This window comes from Triticum dicoccoides, chromosome 1A (assembly GCF_002162155.2).
Source record: "Triticum dicoccoides isolate Atlit2015 ecotype Zavitan chromosome 1A, WEW_v2.0, whole genome shotgun sequence".
Classification (NCBI taxonomy): Eukaryota; Viridiplantae; Streptophyta; class Magnoliopsida; order Poales; family Poaceae; genus Triticum; species Triticum dicoccoides.
Window position 1 is genome coordinate 486511970 of NC_041380.1, and position 16815 is coordinate 486528784.

The following is a 16815-nucleotide window of genomic DNA, read 5'->3' on the forward strand; positions in this document are numbered from 1 at the left end:
ATCCCGTCGTCGACGTCAAAGTGGAACTCTCCATGAAAGCACCAATGTCGGTGTCAAAACCGGCGGATCTTGGGTAGGGGGTCCCGAACTGTGCGTCTGGGATCGATGGTAACAGGAGACGGGGGACACAATGTTTTACCCAGGTTCGTCCCTCTCTATGGAGGTAATACCCTACGTCCTGCTTGATTGATCTTGATGAATATGAGTATTACAAGAGTTGATCTACCATGAGATTGTAATGGATAAACCCTAAGAGTCTGACCTGGCTATGATTATTCAGGGGATCTACGGACCTAGCCTTCCAGTTTATATAAGCACAGGAGGGATCTAGGGTTACACAAGGTCGGTTACAGAGAAGGAATATTCATATTTGGTCGCCAAGCTTGCCTCCCACGCCAAGGGGAGTCCCATCCGGACACGGGCAGAGTCTTCGGTCTTCATATCTTCACAGCCCATCAGTCCGGCCCATATCCAATAGGTCGGACGCCCGAGGACCCCTTAGTTTAGGACTCCCTCAGCCGCACCTCAGCCCCTGGCGCAACCCTTCCCCCTCCAACACCTCCTCCTCCTCCTCCTCCGTAGTGCTTGGCGAAGCCCTGCTGTAGAACTACAAGCTCCACCACCACGCCGTTGTGCTGCCGGAGCTCTCCCTCAACTTCTCCTCTCCCCTTTATGGATCAAGAAGGAGGAGACGTCCCAGGGCTATACGTGTGTTGAACGCGGAGGCGCCATCCGTTCGACGCTTGGGTCTGATCTTCCGCGATTTGAATCGCCGCGAGTACGACTCCATCAACCGTGTTCTTGTAATGCTTCCGCTTAGTGATCTTCAAGGGTATGAAGATGCACTCCCTCTTTCTTGTTGCTAGCATCTCCTAGATTGATCTTTGTGACACGTAGGAAAATTTTGAATTATTACTACGTTACCCAACAGTGGCATTATGAGCTAGGTGTATGCGTAGATTCTATGCACGAGTGGAACACAAAGTAGTTGTGGGCGATGATTTGGTCAATTTGCTTACAGTTACTAGTCTTATCTCGATTCGGCGTCATTGTGGGATGAAGCGGCCCGGACTGACCTTACACATACGCTTATGTGAGACAGGTTCCATCGACTGACATGCACTTGATGCATAAGGTGGCTAGCGGGTGTTTGTCTCTCCAACTTTAATTGGATCGGATTCAATGAAGAGGGTCCTTATGAAGGGTAAATAGCAATTGTCATATCACCGTTGTGGCTTTTGCGTAGGCAAGAAACGTTCTTGCTAGAAACCCATAGTAGCCACGTAAAACTTGCAACAACAATTAGAGGACGTCTAACTTGTTTTTGCAGGGTATGCTATGTGATGTGATATGGCCAAAAGGATGTGATGAATTATATATGTGATGTATGAGATTGATCATGTTCTTGTAATAGGAATCATGACTTGCATGCCGATGAGTATGACAACCGGCAGGAGCCATAGGAGTTGTCTTAATTTATTATATGACCTGCGAGTCAATGTAAATGCCATGTAATTACTTTACTTTATTGCTAACTGTTAGCCATAGTAGTAGAAGTAATAGTTGGCGAGACAACTTCATGAAGGCACGATGATGGAGATCATGGTGTCATGCCGGTGACGATGGTGATCATGTCGCGCCTCGAAGATGGAGATCAAAAGCGCAAGATGATATTGGCCATATCATGTCACTTTATGATTTGCATGTGATGTTTATCATGTTAACATCTTGTTTGCTTAGAACAACGGTAGCATAAATAAGATGATCCCTCACTGAAATTTCAAGAAATGTGTTCCCCCTAACTGTGCACTGTTGCAAAGGTTCGTTGTTTCGAAGCACCACGTGATGATCGGGTGTGATAATTTCTAACGTTCGCATACAACGGGTGTAAACCAGATTTACACATGTGAAACACTTAGGTTGACTTGACGAGCCTAGCATGTACAGACATTGCCTCAGAACATGAGAGACCGAAAGGTCGAACATGAGTCGTATGATAGATGCGATCAACATGGCCTAGTCGATTTGGATCATGTATCACATAGATGACTAGAGGGATGTCTGTCTGAGTGGGAGTTCATTAAATAATTTGATTAAATGAACTTAATTATCATGAACTTAGTCTAAAATTGTCTTTACAATCTATCCTGTAGATCCAATGGCCCACACTAATGTTGCCCTCAACTTCAACGCGTTCCTAGAGAAAACCAAGCTGAAAGACGATGGAAGCAACTATACGGACTGGGTCCGTAACTTGAGGATCATCCTCATAGATGCCTAGAAAGCATATGTCATTGAAGCACCGCTAGGTGACGCACCCATTTTCCTAGCAGCTCAAGACGTTATGAATGCCTGGCAGTCGCGTAGTGATGATTACTCCCTAGTTCAGTGTGGCATGCTTTACAGCTTAGAATCGGGGCTCCAAAAGCATTTTGAGCAACACAGAGGATATGAGATGTTCCAAGAGCTGAAAATGGTTTTCCAAGCTCATGCCTGGGTCGAGAGTTATGAAGTCTTCGACAAGTTCTACAGTTGTAAGATGGAGGAAAACAGTTATGTCAGCGAGCATATACTCAAAATGTCTGGGTTGCACAACCGCTTGTCTTAGAGCTGGGAGTTAATATTCCAGATGACTCGGTCATTGATAGAATCCTCTAGTCGCTTCCACCTAGCTACAAGAGCTTTGTGATGAACTAAAATATGCAAGGGATGGAGAAGTCCATTCCTGAGTTATATTCGATGCTGAAATCAGCAGAGGTGGAGATCAAAAAGGAACATCAGGTGTAAGAAGAACTTCAGGAAGGACGGCAAGGGAGTTGTCGCGCCCGGTAAATCAATTGCCGCGAAGAAGGCAAAGAATGGACCCAAGCCCGAGATTGAGTGCTTTTATTACAAGGGAAATGGTCACTAGAAACGGAACTGTCCCAAGTACTTAGCAGATAAGAAGGCCGGAAATGCCAAAGGTATATATGATATACATGTTATTGATGTGTACCTTACTAGCGCTCGTAGTAGCTCCTGGGTATTTGATACTGGTGTAGTTTCTCACATTTGTAACTCAAAACAGGAGCTGCAGAATAAGCGGAGACTGGCGAAGGACAAGGTAACAATGCGTGTCGGGAATGGTTCCAAGGTCGATGTGATCGCCATCAGCACGCTACCTCTACATCTACTTTCAGGATTAGTTTTAAACCTCAATAATTGTTATTTAGTACCAGCTTTGAGCATGAACATTGTATTAGGATCTCGTTTGATGCGAGATGGCTACTCATTTAAATCCGCGAATAATGGTTGTTCTATTTTTATATGAGAGATATGTTTTATGATCATGCTCCGCTGGTCAATGGTTTAGTTTTATTGAATCTCGAACATGATGTTACACATATTCATAGTGTGAATGCCAAGAGATGTAAGGTTGATAATGATAGTTGTCGGTGTCAAAACCGGCGGATCTCGAGTAGGGGGTCCCGAACTGTGCGTCTAAGGTGGATGGTAACAGGAGGCAGGGGACACAATGTTTTACCCAGGTTCGGGCCCTCTTGATGGAGGTAAAACCCTACGTCCTGCTTGATTAATATTGATGATATGGGTAGTACAAGAGTAGATCTACCACGAGATCAAGGAGGCTAAACCCTAGAAGCTAGCCTATGGTATGATTGTTGTATATGTTGTATCGACTAGCCTGGCCTCGATTTATATAATGCACCAGAGGCCTAGGATAACAAGAGTCCTAGCCGAATACGCCGGTGGGGAGGAGTCCTTGTCTTGATCGCCAAGTCTTGTGGAATATTCCTTGTATGCGGCAGCTATCCGAACTGGCCCATGAGTATACGGCCATGGGGGTCCTCGGCCCAATCCAATAGATCGGAGATGACGTGGTGAGTACCCCCTAGTCCAGGACACCGTCAGTAGCCCCCTGAACCGGTCTTCAAGTTAGGGATGCTCCTCGATTCTTCCGAACTGTTCTTCATCTTCGGTTGACGGTCTTGAAAACTGGTTCAACAAATCTTCTCATCTTCGATCTTGAGGATCGCCAAAATGCATTCGGCGAGTTTACACGTTGGGTATCCGAGGAGCCCCTTTAAGTTTCCGGCCTTTATCAATGCCTTGTTGTTTTTATGCCACACCTCAGGTTTGAAGTTGTTCCCGGGAGGCAGTGTCCTCTTGCGTCCGAGCTCTAACGCCGGACTGCACTCGAGGTATCTTTTGCGGCCGAGCACCAGTGCCGGACCGCTTCCGAGCTCCAACGCCGGAATGTATCCGAGTTCCAATGCCGGACTATGTCAAAGCTCCAACGCCGGACTATATCCGAGGTGTCATATCACCTTGGTTAAAAAAAGTTGAAGGAGTTTAGCCGAGCTTAATGCCGGAAATGCCCTCTATGGAGCCAGCCACTAGTGCCCGAGCTTTATGCCGGACTGCTTCTAAGGTGGTGCACCACCCCGAATGTGGGCCGATTTTTGTGAATATTTTTTATTGGTGCAATTTATTCTCTGTCGAGATATATAGCCAGTAGCCCTCAAGGTGTGTATCGGTCTAAAACCCGAGATGCACCTGAAGGATGAAGTAAGACTGCTGATCCTAGTAGCCGCTGAGACTCAGGTGGATTTGCAAAATCGGCCTGAGGATCAAGTCCAAACTCGGCAGAATACTTCGGGACACTAAAAGCGGTGTGCTCAGTCCTCGAGGCTCAGGTTGGGTGCGGCCGACCAACCTAAGGATCAAAATCTCCTCGGAAACTATATTGCACATAAAATTTTCTGCATTGGACAAGCAATGCAGTAGCCCCCGAGACACCGGTCGGGTGGCAACACCAGATCAAGGGATCAATGTGCCCCTTTAATATTTGTAAATAATAAGCCCGAAGCCCAGTAGCCCCCGAGCCTTAATGCGGGCACGGGTGGCCGAATTAAGGATCAATATCCATAGTAAAATCACAAATTATGTGTAATGACTCTATGTATCCAAGTACTTTACGTCATTAATGCTCGGATCCACTTTGTACAAAACTTTGTTTGACCGACCATCGGCTTCCACCTCCTCGGCCAGTAGCCAAGGAGTGTTTGTCCTACTTTATAAAGCCTTTATGAGGGCAAAGATTTACAACAAACAAGGCAATCTGGCCATACGGTTTTATAAACAAAGGTACGCAGAGAGTTATATCACTGTTTAACAGAAGAAATGTCTTCCAAAGAAAATAGTCCCGCTATCGGTTCCTTTCTTTGGGTTGTCATGCTAAGCATGATCATTAAACCTCAGCTCTAATGTAAGAGCAAAATATTGAGGATTTAGTTTGGGAGGCCAGTTAATAGCCCCCGGTAGTGTTCGGCGACAGTCGGGGTCAAGCCGTAAACACTTCGGCCAATGTTATGAACAGCCCATCATTTAACATAGTCGTCGGATCGCTGACCAGTTTACGCTTATTGTGAAAGTCAGTTTTCGGCTTTCTCCACTGAGGTGCTTAACCATGTGAGCTGGAAGCACAATCGCAATGGTTCTCCCTTTGCACGCCTAGCCGAACAAAACGGAACGTAGGAAGCAAGTGCAGGAGCCGGGCAACCCAACTATTGACCGAAGACACAATTCAAAACCGATGCATATATAGCAATATCTGAGAATGTTTTTGCCGAATCCCTAAAGGTGTCCGGCGTTGCACTGCGAGACTAATGCTGGAGAAGCACAAATAGTTTTAAAAGTGCCAAAAAGCTTGGAAAACCAAGAAACGTCAGTAAAAACATGACGTCCAAACAATATCAAGTGTTCGGTGCCAATCTGAAAGTTGGTCTAAGAAAAAAGAAGTGCTTATGTCATGCTTTAACATGATACATCCTATCTCAAGACTTCGAGCGGGTCAGCCTATGGCTTCAACCTCCTATCTCGAGGGCGGAGTACTTCTCATCAGGCCAGTTTAGCAAACTAAACTCTAGCGGCTTTGAGAGAGAAATTAGGCTCCCCGGCTAGTGACCGCACACTCGTGTCGAAAAAGGAGTGATAAATAATAATAAAACTTTGCAATGACTAAGAAGAAGAACACTTATTATAAAACGTCTCAAATAAACTTAAGAGCCCCCAAGTGACTTGGGTAGAAGAATGATTGCATGTACCGAAGTACTTATATCATATCTATGTTCAACCGAACTTTAAACGCGTCTTAACCGACCGTCAGCTTCTCCCTCTTCGGTCAAGGACCGAAAAGTGTTATGTACTCCATCAGTCGAGAATATCGACGGTGTTTCCAATAACCAGGCAATCAGGCCATAAGGCTGTAACAGACAAAGCGCGCTCAGGGAACTTATGCTATATTACCGTGAAGTGTAAGAAGCATCTTCGAAGAAAATAGTACCCCCACCGATACCTTTCTTCGGTGCTCATTGTTATTATGAGACTTGTGCAATAGATTTTTTGTACTCATGAGTTCCGTTGTGTGCTGACCATCATTGAAAACTATAAGAGCGTTAGCTTTCGGCTTCACCCAGTCTGAGGTCCGGCTCGGTTGACCCGATTGTGACAATCGCAGAGGTGCTCCCTTTACTCCCTAGCCGAACAATCGGGAACGTAGGGGTAAATACAGGAGCGAGGCAACCCAGCTTGCAAATCGCTTAAGGCAATATGGTGCATATTGTGGCATAATACACGAACAAGGAACGAAGTCGTACAAGTATAATCATATGCAAGAGGAAAAGCTTCATAAATGAAGCCCCCAAGTGAATTGGGTCCTTGAATTTGTGTGTCACAAACAAAGTTTGGACAAGGAAATTTTTTACAAGCAACTTTTTTCCAAAAAGGTATAATGCTTGGTTGAACCGAACACAAGTTAGAAATTAAAGCTTTGAGCATGAAAGCGACTTAGCTGGTTAATGTGTTCAGTATTGATGACGCGGTCCGAGCTTGATGCGGGGAAAGGTTCCATCCCCCAAGTTGGTCCTGAGGTGGCGGAGCGGAGAGCTCGACACGCCGAAGTGGTGACATAGCACGGTCAATGCAGACCAGCAGATTGATGCCGAAGTCCCCGGATCATTTTCCTGTGCACAAAAAATAGTGCAAACCGGAGATAATAGTAATAATGATAATTAAAAAATGTGTTGCATAATAAATAATTTATGCAAAGTGAGGAATAGAAGAAATATGGCCTGGCGCCGCAGTCAATGTCGATGCAGGGCATCGGCGTGATGTAGTAAAGGCGTGGCAAAGCCTGAATTCACAGGTCGGTCCGAGCTTCGGATGCGGCGTTCGCCGGACTATGTACGGAAACTGATCGAACCACCACGCGACCGTCATTAATGCGGTCACCATTTGATAGACCTGTGTACATATCATGGACAAACCAGAGTAATAATTCCTTGGGAAAAATGAACCCAAACAAGCAAAAAATACTGGGATTAATAGCACCTGGTTTATTTGTTGTAGCAATCCGAAGGAAGGTGATTCCCAAAATTGGAACTTTCTCCGCACACCCATTGCCTGATGGGCGATAAAACGACGGCATGGCAATGCTCGTAAAGGTTGACTCGCCGAGGCAAAGCCCTCGGCCCAGCTAACGTGACGGAGCTGGTCGGCTAGTGACGCCGAAGTGTCCGGAGTAGGTTGATGAAGAGATGGTGAAGCCCCCGGTCCAGCCGAGATGTCGAAGCCTCGACGTCAGCCGATGAGTCGAAGCAGGTCGGCGTGACGGACACCAGCTTGAAGAAGCAATAGTGCGGCCTTGTCGATGCAGGTCGTGACGTGGTTGATGTCGGCTTGATGAAGCGACCGTGCGGCGATGCCGGTATGCCCGCTCCGTGTAATCTGTGGGGCGGCGATGTTGATGATGATTTATCCTTCGCGATGTCGGACTCTTGTTCGGCTTGCCGATATGATGATCCGAAGAAGTTGAGCTCGGCTAAAGTGACGACGTGTCTAGCGCAGGTCGGCAGCCGTGGAATAATATTGCCGGACTGATTTGACAACAGCATGATGTTGAAGATCATGTTCAAAAGATCTTAAAGTTAGTGGGATGTGTTCGGGAATGAAACGCAATACCCCATACAAAACTTCCTTCAAAAGGGATGTCCGAAATCCTGTTCATAAAAAAGACGAACTCGGGTCGGATTCGTTTTCGTGTAGAAAACAGATCCGAAAAGTGATGCACTAATCGGAAGGTTCCCGGAGTTTGTACGGTTGGATCGAGCTGAAATTTTGAGAGGTGGTAGATATAGGAATTCCGCCGCCGATCAACGGTTGGATCTTTCAGAGGACGTCCGAGCTAGAAGCTGGACACCACGCCCTAAACTCATCCAGATTCCCGTCCAGATTTGACAGGGCTCCGGTATATCATAGATTGTCAGAGATTCCTCCATCGGAACTCGACGAAATTTTCCAGGGTTGTTGTAGACTCGATTCCGCACAATTCCACTGAAGCGATCGTTAAAGCGATGCGCGAGCAGGCAGTGGCGGCGGATATGCGTTCGCTGTTTGGAAAAACAGCACGGTCGCTTGAGGGCAATGTTGACGTTGAGCCCCTGAGCTCCATAGATGATTCCTCCGTGATCTTGATAGAGATTGGAGTTGATGTTTGATGAAGGCCCTCGTCCGAACATGGTGATCTGAACATGGGGCACAATTCTTGGTCGAACCAAGGTGACCAGTCGAGCTGGTGACGAAGATGCTGAAGTCGCAGTTGATCTGCAGGCGAGCCATCGATCCTTTTGTCGATCACACAGCGGAACTCTCAATGAAAGCATCAATGTCGGTGTCAAAACCGGCGGATCTCGGGTAGGGCGTCCTGAACTGTGCGTCTAAGGTGGATGGTAACAGGAGGCAGGGGACACGATGTTTTACCCAGGTTCGGGCCCTCTTGATGGAGGTAAAACCCTACGTCCTGCTTGATTAATATTGATTATATGGGTAGTACAAGAGTAGATCTACCACGAGATCAATGAGGCTAAACCCTAGAAGCTAGCCTATGGTATGATTGTTGTATATGTTGTATCGACTAGCCTGGCCTCGGTTTATATAATGCACCAGAGGCCTAGGATAACAAGAGTCCTAGCCGAATACGTTGGTGGGGAGGAGTCCTTGTCTTGATCGCCAAGTCTTGTGGAATATTCCTTGTATGCGGCAGCTGTCCGAACTGGCCCATGAGTATACGGCCATGGGGGTCCTCGGCCCAATCTAATAGATCGGGAGATGACGTGGTGAGTACCCCCTAGTCCAGGACACCGTCAATAGTCCCACATACTTGTGGCACTGCCGCCTTCGTCATATTGGTGTTAAACACATGAAGAAACTCCATGCGGATGGACTTTTGGAGTCTCTTGATTATGAATCATTTGACACGTGCCAACCATGCCTCATGGGCAAAATGACCAAGACTCCATTCTCCCGAACAATGGAGCGAGCAACCAACTTGTTGGAAACAATACATACTGATGTATGCAGTCCAATGAGCATTGAGGCTCGCGGTGGCTATCGTTATGTTCTCACCCTCACTGATGACTTAAGTAGATATGGGTATGTCCACCTGATGAAACACAAGTCTGAGACCTTTGAAAAGTTCAAGGAATTTCAGAGCGAAGTAGAGAATCAACGTGACAGGAAAATAAAGTTCTTACGATCAGATCATGGAGGAGAATATTTGAGTCACGAGTTTGGCACACACTTAAGGAAATGTGGAATTATTTCACAACTCACACCACCGGGAACACCTTAGCATAATGGTGTGTATGAACGTCATAATCACACTCTATTGGATATGGTGTGATCTATGGTGTCTCTTACCGATCTACAGCTATCATTTTAGGGTTATACTTTAGAGACTGCCGCATTCACTTTAAATAGGGCACCGTCTAAATCCGTTGATACGACACCGTATGAACTATGGTTTGGGAAGAAACCTAAGCTATCATTTCTGAAAGTTTGGGGATGTGATGCTTATGTCAAGAAACTTCAACCTGAAAAGCTCGAACCCAAATCGGAAAAGTGCGTCTTCATAGGATACCCTAAGGAAACTATTGGGTATACCTTCTACCTCAGATCCAAAGGAAAGATCTTTGTTGCCAAGAATGGATCCTTTCTGAAGAAAGAGTTTCTCTCGAAAGAAGTAAGTGGGAGGAAAGTAGAACTTGATGAGGTACCCCCTCTTGAACCGGAGAGTAGCGCAGCACAAGAAAATGTTTCTATGGTGCCTGCACTGACTAGAGAGGATGTTAATGATGATGATCATGAAACTTCAAATCAAGTTGCTACTGAACTTCCTAGGTCCACGAGGACATGTTCCGCACCAGAGTGGTGCGACAACCCTGTCTTGGAAATCATGTTGTTAGAAAACGGTGAACCTTCAAACTATGAAGAAGCGATGGCGGGCCCATATTCCAACAAATGGCTTGAAGCCAAGAAATCCGAGATCGGATCCATGTATGAGAACAAACTATGGACTTTGGTGGACTTGCCCGATGATCAGCATGCCATAGAGAATAAATGGATCTTTAAGAAGAAGACTGACGCGGACGGTAATGTGACCGTCTATATGGCTCGGCTTGTCGCTAAGGGTTATCAACAAGTTCAAGGAGTTGAATACGACGAGACCTTCTCACCCGTAGCAAAGCTGAAGTCCGTCCGAATCATGTTAGAAATTGCCGCATTCTATGATTATGAGATATGGCAAATGGATGTCAAAACGGCATTCCTTAACGGTTTCCTTAAGGAAGAATTGTATATGATGCACCCGGAAGGTTTTGTCGATCCTAAGAATGCTGACAAGGTATGCAAGCTCCAGCGCTCCATCTATGGGTTGGTGCAAGCATCTCGGAGTTGGAACGTTCACTTTGATGAAATGATCAAAGTGTTTGGGTTTATACAGACTTATGAAGAAGCCTGTATTTACAAGAAAGTGAGAGGGAGCTCTGTAGCATTTCTCATATTATATGTGGATGACATACTGTTGATGGGAAATGATATAGAACTTTTGGAAAGCATAAAGGCCTACTTGAATAAGTGTTTTTCAATGAAGGACCTTGGAGAAGCTGCTTACATATTAGGCATCAAGATCTATAGAGATAGATCGAGACGCCTCATTGGTCTTTCACAAAGCACATACCTTGACAAGATATTGAAGAGGTTCAATATGGATCAGTCCAAGAAGGGGTTCTTGCCTGTATTGTAAGGTGTGAGATTGAGCACAGCTCAATGCCCAACCTCGGCAGAAGATAGACAAAAGATGAGTGTCATCCCCTATGCCTCAGCCATAGGCTCTATTATGTATGCCATGATGTGTACCAGACCTGATGTGAACCTTGCCATAAGTTTGGTAGGGAGGTACCTGATACGTCTCCAACGTATCTATAATTTTTGATTGTTCCATGCGTTTTATTATCAAGCTTGGATGTTTTATAATCATTTTATAGTCATTTTATATCATTTTTGGTACTAACCTATTGACATAGTGCCCAGTGTCAGTTCCTATTTTTCCATGTTTTTTACATCGCAAGAAATCAATATCAAATAGAGTCCAAATGGCACGAAACTTGATGATGATTTTTATGGGCCAAAAGTAAGAAAATGGGCCCTAGTTGCACCTAGGGGGTGCCCCGAGGGGGGCACAACCCACCAGGGCACGCCAGGAGGCCCTGGCGCGCCCCGGTGGGTTGTGCCCACCTCGGGTGCCCCTCCCCCCCCCCCGGACCACCTCTTTGCTCTATAAATACCCCAAAAATACCAGAACCCTAGGGGAGTCGACGAAATATTCATCCAGCCACCGCAGAGTCTAGAATCACCAGATCCAATCTAAACACCATCACGGAGGGGTTCACCACTTCCATTGGTGCCTCTCCGATGATGCGTGAGTAGTTCTTTGTATACCTTCAGGTCCGTAGTTAGTAGCTAGATGGCTTCATCTCTCTCTCTTGATCCTCAATACAATGGTCTCTTGGAGATCCATATGATGTAACTCTTTTGCGGTGTGTTTGTTGGGATCGATGAACTTTGAGTTTATGATCAGATCTATGTTTTTATATCCATGAAAGTATTTGAGTTTCTTTGATCTCTTTTATGCGTGATCTCTTATATCCTCGTATTTCTTCTCCGATATTTGGGTTTTGTCTGGACAACTCGATCTATTTATCTTGTAATGGGAAGATGTGCCTAGTAGTGGGTTCGATCTTACGGTGCTTGATCACAGTGATAGAAAGGGAAATGACATGTATGTATCGTTGCTACTAAGGATAAAAATATGAGATCTATATCTACCGCCATATAGATAAACGGATCTTGTATGCATCATGTCATCATTCTTATTGCATACTCCATTTTTCCATGAACTTAATACACTAGATACATTTTGGATAGCGGTCGATGTGTGGAGTAATAGTAGTAGATGTAGGCAGGAGTCGGTCTACTAATCTTGGACGTGATGCCTATGTAATGATCATTGCCTGGATATTGTCATGATTATTTGAAGTTCTATCAATTGCCCAACAGTAATTTGTTTACCCACCGTTTGCTATTTTTCTCGAGAGAAGCCACTAGTGAAACCTACGACCCCCGGGTCTTATTTCTCATATATTTGCATTTGCGATCTACTTTTTATTTGCTTTTATTTTCAGATCTATTAAACCAAAAATACAAAAATACTTTGCTGCACTTTATTTTATTTGTGATCTATTTATCCAATCTATTACAACCTTTTTACTGTCACGCACCAATTTCTGGCGTCGTTACCCGAAAGGGATTGACCACCCCTTTAACACGTCGGGTTGCGAGGTGTTGTTATTTGTGTGCAGGGGTTGTTTACGTTGTGTTGCTTGGTTCTCCTATTGGTTCGATAACCTTGGTTTCAAAATTGAGGAAAATACCTACCGCCGCTGTGCTGCATCATCCCTCCCTCTCTGGGGAAATACCGACGTAATTCCAGCTGCCATCAGTACCAAAGTGATCCCGGTATGGAACACTAGACAACGATCAAGAATATCCTGAAGTACCTAAAAACGACTAAGGATATGTTTCTCATTTATGGAGGTGTCAAAGAGCTTGTCGTAAAGGGTTACATCGACGCTAGCTTTGACACAGATCTGGATGACTCCAAGTCACAAACCGGATACGTGTGCATTTTGAATGGTGGGGCAGCCATCTGGTGCAGTTGCAAGCAGAGTGTCGTGGCGGGATCCACATGTGAAGATGAGTACATAGCTGCTTCGGAGGAAGCACATAAAGGAGTCTGGATGAAGGAGTTTATCATCGACCTAGGAGTAATTCCCAATGCGTTGGGCCCGATAACTCTCTTTTGCGACAACACTGGAGCTATTGCCATTGACAAGGAGCTCAGGTTTCACAAGAAGACCAAGCACATCAAGCGTCGCTTCAACTCCATTCATGAATATATTCAAGATGGAGACATAGATATTTGTAAAGTACATACGGATCTGAATGTCGCAGATCTGTTGACGAAATCTCTTTCACGAACAAAACATGATCAACACCAGAACTCTATGGGTGTTCAATTCATCACAATGTAACTAGATTATTGACTCTAGTGCAAGTGGGAGATTGTTGGAAATATGCCCTAGAGGCAATAATATAATGGTTATTATCATATTTCCTTGTTCATGATAATTGTCTATTATTCATTCTATAACTGTATTAACTGGAAACCACAATACATGTGCGAATACATAGACCACAACATGTCCCTAGTAAGGCTCTAGTTGACTAGCTCATTGATCAATAGATGGTTATGGTTTCCTAACCTTGGACATTGGATGTCCTTGATAACGGGATCACATCATTAGGAGAATGATGTGATGGACAAGACCCAATCCTAAGCATAGCACAAGATTGTGTAGTTCATTTGCTAGAGCTTTTCTAATGTCAAGTATCATTTCCTTAGACCATGAGATTGTGCAACTCCCGGATATCGTAGGAGTGCTTTGTGTGTATAAAATGTCACAACATAACTGGGTGACTATAAAGGTGCACTACAGGTATCTCTGAAAGTGTCTGTTGGGTTGCCACAAATCTAGACTGGGTTTTGTCACTCCTTATGACGAAGAGGTATCTCTGGGCCCACTTGGTAATGCATCATCATAATGAGCTCAATGTGACTAAGGAGGTAACCATGGGATCATGCATTACAGAACGAGTAAAGAGACTTGCCGGTAACGAGATTGAATGTGGTATGGGGATTTTCGGAGTAATCGACCACGGGTACCCCGAGGACGGCAAGACGATATTTCAAGACATCGGGGCTAGCAAAGCCCCTCAGTCCGACTGCCCGGCTGCTCCTGCCGGCTCCCCGTCCGACTGCTCTACCCGGCCGGCTGCCGACTACGCCAACCAGTCTGCCTGCCGACTACGCCAACCAGCCTGCCTGCAGCCCAACCCGACACCGACAAGACACCAACGAGACGGCCATACCGCGGACAAGACAACCGTACCGCGACGACATCATGTACAGTGTCACTTGTCCCCTGGCACTATTTATGAAGTGACTCAGGGGACAAGCATGACATGCACCATGCCTTGTCCATGCCACTACATAGCTTAGGAAGTAAGCTAGCCCACACTATAAAAGGGGCACACATCCATCCATCCACTCACTCACGCCACATTCATTTGGCCACAAGGCCACTCATGGCCACAAGCCCTGGCCATACTTGGCCACTAGAGCCGGCCATACGCATGCATATACGAGATCAGATGCCCCTGGCACTGATCTCAGATACAGCTCCAGGAGCACTTTGTACCAGATATATCATATATACTCAGACATGCAGGAGTACGGGTATTATCTCTCCGGAGAGCCCCGAACCTGGGTAACTAGCGTGTGCTACTCGCATACCCGCTCCCAGTCCTATCAGCAGCAGTCTTACCCTCACACTAAGCCCTTGTGGCATCTGTCGACTCGGAAGCCCCCCGTGAGAATACCACGACAGTTGGCGCCCACCGTGGGGCGGTACTATGCTACCGCGCTGCTGCTGTTTTGCAGTCCGGGCGGGACCCCTTTTTCTTCATCGCCTCGGCCGGGCGTCGCGCCGTCTCTTAGGTAGCGCTCCGGGGCTCGACATCGATCCGCCCCTGAGCGGCCGCGAGGGGTGGCATGTCCTCACCGTCGGCCTCTTCGTCATCACCAGCGCAACGCTGGCCGTTCGTCCGCGCGCGCGCCGCGCCGGGCCTTGCTTCGGTCGGCCGCGTTCATCCACGCACCGCTCGCGTATGCTCCCCTCGGCGCTGCGCTTTGTTCCGGCCGAAATGCATGTTCGCTCCTCCATATTTCAGCTACGCAAGCTAGCTAGATGCAAGTCAAAGAGTGGTCATACACCAACTATACACTTCTCAGATAATAGTCATACACTCTTCGTATACTATCCAAATACAAGTTGGATAGTGCTTGTATGATGGTCAGACAATAGCCGGACATTGGTCAGATACTAGCTGCTCATTTGCCTCCTCCTGCGACACCGCTGCACCATGCACCTCGCCTGCTCTCCGCGAGCGTCCGAGGCTTCTCGCCCTGCCGTCCGCACAGCCGCAGCGCGACTCGCGCCATCACCAAGCTCGCAGACGCCCTCTCCCTCACTCTGTTTCGCTTTTCTCTCGCGCGGCTGTACAAACAAAATACAGAGAGTTTGCTTCCTCCGCTACTCGGCCAGGCACCCGTGGCCCGCTCGCTCCGGCCGGCTCCGGGTCGCCGCCCGTGTGCTGCCTCCCAGCCGCCTCGCTGCCCTGCCTGCCGGCTGCGCGCCGTGGCCGGCTCCGCCTCGTCACCACCACGCCGGCTGGAAGACCCCGCGCGGCCGTGCGCCGACTCGCACCCCGGCCGGCTCCGGCTGCTCCGCCCCTGGCGACGCCGGCTGCTCGCCTCCGCCCGCCGCCCCCCGCCGGGTGCGCTCGCGGCTGCCTGCTCCACGCCTGCCGGCTCCCGCGTCGGGCGCCGTGGCCGGTTGCGCCGCGCGTCTCCCTGCCGGGTTCCGCTCCACCGTCTCCGCCTTCGCCCTCGCCGGCCCCGCCCCGCGTTGGGCCTCCTTCGGCTACTCCGGGTCGCCTCCCCGCGCCCGGCCGGGCCAGCTCCGGGTGGCCGGCTCGCCGCCTCCGCCCGGTTGCGCCTCACGCGCCCGGCTCGGTGCGCTCGCGACCCGCCCCCATCCGGCTCCTCCTCTGGCCGGCTTCGCCCGCCCGCCTACTGGCGCGTCAGCGCCCTCATCGCCTCCCGCGCCGACCCCCCGCGTCGCCGTGCCGCCTGCCCGCATCCCGGACTCCTCCGTCCGCGTGCTGGCCTACATCGCCCCGCGCACCCGAACGTCGACTCCTGCGCCGCGCCGGCTCCACGCGTGCCCGCGTTGCCGGCCTGCCGCCTTCCGCGGGCTCCTCCTCCACGGTGCCGTCCGTGCCGACTGCCCCGCCCATGCGCGCCGGCCTCCACGACCAGCCTCCCGCGCGGCCCAGTCCGGCTCTGCCCGGCCGGCTTCACCCGAGTCACAGCTCCCGTACCGACTCCTCCGCGCCGGCTCGTCCGGCTCCGTCCGGCTGCTCCGCCTCAACCGCCTGCATGCCGGCTGGCCGAGGCCGGCTCCGGCTCCGCGCGCCTGCATCCGGCCCCAGGGCCGGCCATCCCGTGCTGGCCTCCACTCCCTCGCGCCGCCTCGTGCCGGCCTCCGCCCCGCCGACCTCCGGCCCGAGCGCCCCCGCCTCCGGGTCGGTTCCGTCCATGCCTCAGCGCCTGCCCCGCCTCGCGGCCTCCTCCGCCTGCGCGCCCCGTGGTCGGCTGCGCCCCGCGTCGGCTCGCGCTTGCGTGGGCCGCTTCCCGCCTTGGCCGTGGGCGGTGGCCTTCGCTGGCCGGCTGCCCAG